Source organism: Rhipicephalus microplus, unplaced genomic scaffold (assembly GCF_043290135.1).
Source record: "Rhipicephalus microplus isolate Deutch F79 unplaced genomic scaffold, USDA_Rmic scaffold_228, whole genome shotgun sequence".
Taxonomy (NCBI): domain Eukaryota; kingdom Metazoa; phylum Arthropoda; class Arachnida; order Ixodida; family Ixodidae; genus Rhipicephalus; species Rhipicephalus microplus.
The window spans coordinates 147501-155946 of NW_027464799.1; positions in this window are offsets into that span (position 1 = coordinate 147501).

Here is an 8446-nt window from a genome sequence, read left to right on the forward strand (position 1 = left end):
TCGAGAAAGCACTGCGGTGTGCCGTGCGTAGGGACGGGCGTGCGTGCCACATGCCGCCGAAATATGGGTGTCGGAGAAAACAGAGTGCCGCGCGTAACGAGGGGCGCGCGTGTTACAGAGAGATATGCCCAAACGCATGAAAGTGTACGCAGGTGTCCTAAGGCAGTTTTTTTTTTTTTTCCTCATTTTGATGTCGCCCCGGCTGACGCGGTTTTCGTTTTTCCGTGCCGCCCCGGCTGACGCAGTTTTTGCGCCGCCCCGGCTGACGCGGTTTTTGCGCCGCCCCGGCTGACGCGGTTTTCGCGCCGCCCCGGCTGACGCGGTTTTCGCGCCGCCCCGGCTGACGCGGTTTTTGCGTCGCCCCGGCTGACGCGGTTCGGACTTTGCACTTTTTGGCTCACCCCGGCTGGCGGCCCACTCACTCGATCGCCAGGTCTGTTTGCCCCGGTGGTTCCACCGCCAGGCTTAAGCGCGAACTTTTTTTGTTTGTTTTCTTTTGATTAAGCGCAAGCTTTTTTCTTTGTTTTCTTTTGATTAAGCGCGGGCTTTTTTCTTTGTTTTTTTTTTTATTTCGCCCCGGCAGACGCGGTTTTTGCGCCGCCCCGGCTGACGCGGTTTTTGCCGCCCCGGCTGACGCAGTTCGGACTTAGCACTTTTCGGCTGTGCCTGGCTGGCGGCCCACTCACTCGATCGCCATGTCTGTTTGCCACAGTTTTCCCGGTGGTGCCGCACCCGGGCTCGCCCCGGCTGACGCAGTTTTCGCGCCGCCCCGGCTGACGCGGTTTCGTGCCGCCCCGGCAGACGCGGTTTTCGCGCCGCCCCGGCTGACGCGGTTTCGTGCCGCCCCGGCAGACGCAGTTCGGACTTAGCACTTTTCGGCTGTGCCTGGCTGGCGGCCCACTCACTCGATCGCCATGTCTGTTTGCCACAGTTTTCCCGGTGGTGCCGCACCCGGGCTCGCCCCGGCTGACGCAGTTTTCGCGCCGCCCCGGCTGACGCGGTTTCGTGCCGCCCCGGCAGACGCGGTTTTCGCGCCGCCCCGGCTGACGCGGTTTCGTGCCGCCCCGGCAGACGCAGTTCGGACTTAGCACTTTTCGGCTGTGCCTGGCTGGCGGCCCACTCACTCGATCGCCATGTCTGTTTGCCACAGTTTTCCCGGTGGTGCCGCACCCGGGCTCGCCCCGGCTGACGCAGTTTTCGCGCCGCCCCGGCTGACGCGGTTTCGTGCCGCCCCGGCAGACGCGGTTTTCGCGCCGCCCCGGCTGACGCGGTTTCGTGCCGCCCCGGCAGACGCAGTTCGGACTTAGCACTTTTCGGCTGTGCCTGGCTGGCGGCCCACTCACTCGATCGCCATGTCTGTTTGCCACAGTTTTCCCGGTGGTGCCGCACCCGGGCTCGCCCCGGCAGACGCGTTTTTTTTTTTTCTTTCGCCCCGGCTGACGCAGTTTTCGCGCCGCCCCGGCTGACGCGGTTTCGTGCCGCCCCGGCAGACGCGGTTTTTTGCGCCGCCCCGGCTGACGCGGTTTTTGCCGCCCCGGCTGACGCAGTTCGGACTTAGCACTTTTCGGCTGTGCCTGGCTGGCGGCCCACTCACTCGATCGCCATGTCTGTTTGCCACAGTTTTCCCGGTGGTGCCGCACCCGGGCTCGCCCCGGCTGACGCAGTTTTCGCGCCGCCCCGGCTGACGCGGTTTCGTGCCGCCCCGGCAGACGCGGTTTTCGCGCCGCCCCGGCTGACGCGGTTTCGTGCCGCCCCGGCAGATGCAGTTCGGACTTAGCACTTTTCGGCTGTGCCTGGCTGGCGGCCCACTCACTCGATCGCCATGTCTGTTTGCCACAGTTTTCCCGGTGGTGCCGCACCCGGGCTCGCCCCGGCTGACGCAGTTTTCGCGCCGCCCCGGCTGACGCGGTTTCGTGCCGCCCCGGCAGACGCGGTTTTCGCGCCGCCCCGGCTGACGCGGTTTCGTGCCGCCCCGGCAGACGCAGTTCGGACTTAGCACTTTTCGGCTGTGCCTGGCTGGCGGCCCACTCACTCGATCGCCATGTCTGTTTGCCACAGTTTTCCCGGTGGTGCCGCACCCGGGCTCGCCCCGGCTGACGCAGTTTTCGCGCCGCCCCGGCTGACGCGGTTTCGTGCCGCCCCGGCAGACGCGGTTTTCGCGCCGCCCCGGCTGACGCGGTTTCGTGCCGCCCCGGCAGACGCAGTTCGGACTTAGCACTTTTCGGCTGTGCCTGGCTGGCGGCCCACTCACTCGATCGCCATGTCTGTTTGCCACAGTTTTCCCGGTGGTGCCGCACCCGGGCTCGCCCCGGCTGACGCAGTTTTCGCGCCGCCCCGGCTGACGCGGTTTCGTGCCGCCCCGGCAGACGCGGTTTTCGCGCCGCCCCGGCTGACGCGGTTTCGTGCCGCCCCGGCAGACGCAGTTCGGACTTAGCACTTTTCGGCTGTGCCTGGCTGGCGGCCCACTCACTCAATCGCCATGTCTGTTTGCCACAGTTTTCCCGGTGGTGCCGCACCCGGGCTCGCCCCGGCTGACGCAGTTTTCGCGCCGCCCCGGCTGACGCGGTTTCGTGCCGCCCCGGCAGACGCGGTTTTCGCGCCGCCCCGGCTGACGCGGTTTCGTGCCGCCCCGGCAGACGCAGTTCGGACTTAGCACTTTTCGGCTGTGCCTGGCTGGCGGCCCACTCACTCGATCGCCATGTCTGTTTGCCACAGTTTTCCCGGTGGTGCCGCACCCGGGCTCGCCCCGGCAGACGCGTTTTTTTTTTTCTTTCGCCCCGGCTGACGCAGTTTTCGCGCCGCCCCGGCTGACGCGGTTTCGTGCCGCCCCGGCAGACGCGGTTTTTTGCGCCGCCCCGGCTGACGCGGTTTTTGCCGCCCCGGCTGACGCAGTTCGGACTTAGCACTTTTCGGCTGTGCCTGGCTGGCGGCCCACTCACTCGATCGCCATGTCTGTTTGCCACAGTTTTCCCGGTGGTGCCGCACCCGGGCTCGCCCCGGCTGACGCAGTTTTCGCGCCGCCCCGGCTGACGCGGTTTCGTGCCGCCCCGGCAGACGCGGTTTTCGCGCCGCCCCGGCTGACGCGGTTTCGTGCCGCCCCGGCAGACGCAGTTCGGACTTAGCACTTTTCGGCTGTGCCTGGCTGGCGGCCCACTCACTCGATCGCCATGTCTGTTTGCCACAGTTTTCCCGGTGGTGCCGCACCCGGGCTCGCCCCGGCTGACGCAGTTTTCGCGCCGCCCCGGCTGACGCGGTTTCGTGCCGCCCCGGCAGACGCGGTTTTCGCGCCGCCCCGGCTGACGCGGTTTCGTGCCGCCCCGGCAGACGCAGTTCGGACTTAGCACTTTTCGGCTGTGCCTGGCTGGCGGCCCACTCACTCGATCGCCATGTCTGTTTGCCACAGTTTTCCCGGTGGTGCCGCACCCGGGCTCGCCCCGGCAGACGCGTTTTTTTTTTCTTTCGCCCCGGCTGACGCAGTTTTCGCGCCGCCCCGGCTGACGCGGTTTCGTGCCGCCCCGGCAGACGCGGTTTTTTTGCGCCGCCCCGGCTGACGCGGTTTTTGCCGCCCCGGCTGACGCAGTTCGGACTTGGCACTTTTTGGCTGAGCCTGGCTGGTGGCCCACTCACTCGATCGCCATGTCTGTTAGCCACAGTTTTCCCGGTGGTGCCGCACCCGGGCTCGCCCCGGCTGACGCAGTTTTCGCGCCGCCCCGGCAGACGCGGTTTTCGCGCCGCCCCGGCTGACGCGGTTTTTGCCGCCCCGGCTGAACGCGGTTTCGTGCCGCCCCGGCAGACGCAGTTCGGACTTAGCACTTTTCGGCTGTGCCTGGCTGGCGGCCCACTCACTCGATCGCCATGTCTGTTTGCCACAGTTTTCCCGGTGGTGCCGCACCCGGGCTCGCCCCGGCTGACGCAGTTTTCGCGCCGCCCCGGCTGACGCGGTTTCGTGCCGCCCCGGCAGACGCGGTTTTCGCGCCGCCCCGGCTGACGCGGTTTCGTGCCGCCCCGGCAGACGCAGTTCGGACTTAGCACTTTTCGGCTGTGCCTGGCTGGCGGCCCACTCACTCGATCGCCATGTCTGTTTGCCACAGTTTTCCCGGTGGTGCCGCACCCGGGCTCGCCCCGGCTGACGCAGTTTTCGCGCCGCCCCGGCTGACGCGGTTTCGTGCCGCCCCGGCAGACGCGGTTTTCGCGCCGCCCCGGCTGACGCGGTTTCGTGCCGCCCCGGCAGACGCAGTTCGGACTTAGCACTTTTCGGCTGTGCCTGGCTGGCGGCCCACTCACTCGATCGCCATGTCTGTTTGCCACAGTTTTCCCGGTGGTGCCGCACCCGGGCTCGCCCCGGCTGACGCAGTTTTCGCGCCGCCCCGGCTGACGCGGTTTCGTGCCGCCCCGGCAGACGCGGTTTTCGCGCCGCCCCGGCTGACGCGGTTTCGTGCCGCCCCGGCAGACGCAGTTCGGACTTAGCACCTTTCGGCTGTGCCTGGCTGGCGGCCCACTCACTCGATCGCCATGTCTGTTTGCCACAGTTTTCCCGGTGGTGCCGCACCCGGGCTCGCCCCGGCAGACGCGTTTTTTTTTTTCTTTCGCCCCGGCTGACGCAGTTTTCGCGCCGCCCCGGCTGACGCGGTTTCGTGCCGCCCCGGCAGACGCGGTTTTTTGCGCCGCCCCGGCTGACGCGGTTTTTGCCGCCCCGGCTGACGCAGTTCGGACTTAGCACTTTTCGGCTGTGCCTGGCTGGCGGCCCACTCACTCGATCGCCATGTCTGTTTGCCACAGTTTTCCCGGTGGTGCCGCACCCGGGCTCGCCCCGGCTGACGCAGTTTTCGCGCCGCCCCGGCTGACGCGGTTTCGTGCCGCCCCGGCAGACGCGGTTTTCGCGCCGCCCCGGCTGACGCGGTTTCGTGCCGCCCCGGCAGACGCAGTTCGGACTTAGCACTTTTCGGCTGTGCCTGGCTGGCGGCCCACTCACTCGATCGCCATGTCTGTTTGCCACAGTTTTCCCGGTGGTGCCGCACCCGGGCTCGCCCCGGCTGACGCAGTTTTCGCGCCGCCCCGGCTGACGCGGTTTCGTGCCGCCCCGGCAGACGCGGTTTTCGCGCCGCCCCGGCTGACGCGGTTTCGTGCCGCCCCGGCAGACGCAGTTCGGACTTAGCACTTTTCGGCTGTGCCTGGCTGGCGGCCCACTCACTCGATCGCCATGTCTGTTTGCCACAGTTTTCCCGGTGGTGCCGCACCCGGGCTCGCCCCGGCAGACGCGTTTTTTTTTTCTTTCGCCCCGGCTGACGCAGTTTTCGCGCCGCCCCGGCTGACGCGGTTTCGTGCCGCCCCGGCAGACGCGGTTTTTTTGCGCCGCCCCGGCTGACGCGGTTTTTGCCGCCCCGGCTGACGCAGTTCGGACTTGGCACTTTTTGGCTGAGCCTGGCTGGTGGCCCACTCACTCGATCGCCATGTCTGTTAGCCACAGTTTTCCCGGTGGTGCCGCACCCGGGCTCGCCCCGGCTGACGCAGTTTTCGCGCCGCCCCGGCAGACGCGGTTTTCGCGCCGCCCCGGCTGACGCGGTTTTTGCCGCCCCGGCTGACGCAGTTCGGACTTGGCACTTTTTGGGCTGAGCCTGGCTGGCGGCCCACTCACTCGATCGCCATGTCTGTTTGCCACAGTCTTCCCGGTGGTGCCGCACCCGGGCTCGCCCCGGCAGACGCGTTTTTTTTTTCTTTCGCCCCGGCAGACGTGGTTCCCCCCCCCCCCCCCCTTTTCGCTCGCCCCGGCTGACGAGGTTTTCGCGCCGCCCCGGCTGACGCAGTTTTCGCGCCGCCCCGGCTGACGCGGTTTCGTGCCGCCCCGGCTGACGCGGTTTTCGCGCCGCCCCGGCTGACGCGGTTTTTGCGTCGCCCCGGCTGACACGGTTCGGACTTTGCACTTTTCGGCTGTGCCTGGCTGGCGGCCCACTCACTCGATCGCCATGTCTGTTTGCCACAGTTTTCCCGGTGGTGCCGCACCCGGGCTTGCCCCGGCAGACGCGTTTTTTTTTTTTCTTTTCGCCCCGGCTGACGCAGTTTTCGCCCCGCCCCGGCTGACGCGGTTTCGTGCCGCCCCGGCAGACGCGGTTTTTTGCGCCGCCCCGGCTGACGCGGTTTTTGCCGCCCCGGCTGACGCAGTTCGGACTTTGCACTTTTTGGCTGAGCCTGGCTGGCGGCCCACTCACTCGATCGCCATGTCTGTTTGCCACAGTTTTCCCGGTGGTGCCGCACCCGGGCTCGCCCCGGCAGACGCGTTTTTTTTTTCCTTCGCCCCGGCAGACGTGGTTCCCCCCCCCCCCCCCTCCGTCTTTCTTTTTGTTTTTTTTTTCGCCGCGGCTGAAGTGGATTTTTCGGTGCCTCGACGCCCCGGTAGTCGCGGTTTTTCCGTTTCCGCACGGCCCCGGCTGACGCTGCTCGGTCACAGTCGCCTTTTGTGAGGATTGCAGACTTCTTGAGCGCGGGTGTTTTTTTTTTGTTGTTGTTGTTGTTTTATTACGCATTCGCTCCAGCAGACGCTGTTTAGACTTTTTGTTTCCTCTTTTATCCTGCGACGAGGTGACGAGGTTTATTCGGTGCCCCGCCGCCCCGGCTGAAGTGATTTTTCCTGTCCCGTGCCGCCCCGGCTGACGCGGTTGGGACTTCGCGTTTGTTCGGCCGCCACGGGTTTTGGCGCACTCGCTCGGTTGCTTGTTGTTGCCACTTGTTGCGAACCCAGGTTTCTTGAGCGAGCGCGGGCGTTTTTTCTTCCTTTCTTTCTTTGTTCTATGTGTTAGCGAATCGGCCTTTAATATCACACGAGGACTCACAACCAACAATTTTCAGTTTGAAGTGTAAAAAATCTGCAGGTGTTGACGTAACTGACTTGCCCCGTACCCTTGAGTACATCCATGAAGTTCTCGTAGTACTACTAAATCGCATTATTCCAAGTGGAGAAATTCCCATAAACTTGCAAACCTCTACACGAAAATCGGTGCGCGTGATAAAGTTGAAAATTATCGTCCGATATCAAATGTGCCTTCTATAACACAAATTCTAGGAAAAAAAAAAAAAAACACTTGTTCGCCGTTTTCTGCGCCGTGACTGGCAGCACTCCGGCGAAGCGAAACGGGGTCGATTCGAGCACGATATCGGCGTCTTTCGACGTGCTCGCCGGCGACCGTCGCACGAGTACGTCGCACGAGCGCGTCTGCCGGGGCGCCGTTTGCGAAGCCGACGCAAAAGTGGGAACCGCCGCTCGGATGATCGCCGCTTTCGGCAGAGTGAGTGTTGGCACTCCGGGGAAGCGAAACAGCGTGAATGCGCCCACGAAATCGGCGTATTTTGAAGTGCCCGCCGGCGACCGTCGCACGAGTACGGTAAACCGCGTCAGCCGGGGCGTAGTTCGGGACGCCGACGAAAAAGTGGGAAGCGCAACTCGGATCTTCGCCGTTTTTGCAGGAGTGAGTGGCGGCCCTCCTGCGAGACCAAGAAGCATCGATTCGTGCACGAATTCGGCGCCTTTCGACGTGATCGCCGGCGACCGTCGCTCGAGTAGGGCAAACCGCGTCTGCCGGGGCGGGCTTCGGGACGCCGATGCGAAAGTGGGAAACGCTGCTCGGATGTTCGCCGTTTTTGGCCGAGTGAGTGCTGGCACTCGGGCGAAGCCAAACGGGGCCGATTACGGCACGATATCGGCGTCTTTCGACGTGCCCGGCGGCGACCGTCGCACGAGTACGGTAAACCGCGTCAGCCCGGGCGGAGTTCGGGACGCCGATGCGAAAGTGGAGAACGCCGCTCGGATCTTCGCCGTTTTTGGAGGAGTGAGTGGCGGCACTCCGGAGAAGCCAAGGAGCGCCAATTAGCGCACGATATCGGCGTCTTTCGACGCGCTCGCCGGCGACCGTCGAACGAGTAGGGCAAACCGCGTCTGCCGGGGCGGGGTTTACGACGCCGACGCAAAAGTGGGAACCGCCGCTCGGATGTTGGCCGTTTTTGGCAGAGTGAGTGCTGGCACACCGGCGACGCGAAAGAGCGCGAAAGCGCCCACGAAAGTGGCGTATTTGGACGTGCTTGACGGCGACCGCTGCAGGAGTACGAAAAACCACGTCAGCCGGGGCGAGCGACCCACGGCGGTCTGGGTGCTTATCGCTGCTATTATAGGGGCACCCCGGCAGACGCAGAAAAAAAAAATTTTTTTTCGACCTTCTTTTTTGCTGGTCGAGCTCGGGTAACCCAGGTCGCAATGGGAGCCGCGCACGAAAGCGGCGTCGCGAGACGCGTTCGCGGTCGCTAGTCGCACGAGCTCGGCAACCGCGTCAGCCGGCGCGGAGTTCGGGATGCCGACGGCTAAGTGGGTACCGCTGCTCGGATGTTCGCCGTTTTTGGCCGAGTGAGTGCTGGCACTCCGGCGAAGCGAAACGGGGCCGATTCGGGCACGATATCGGCG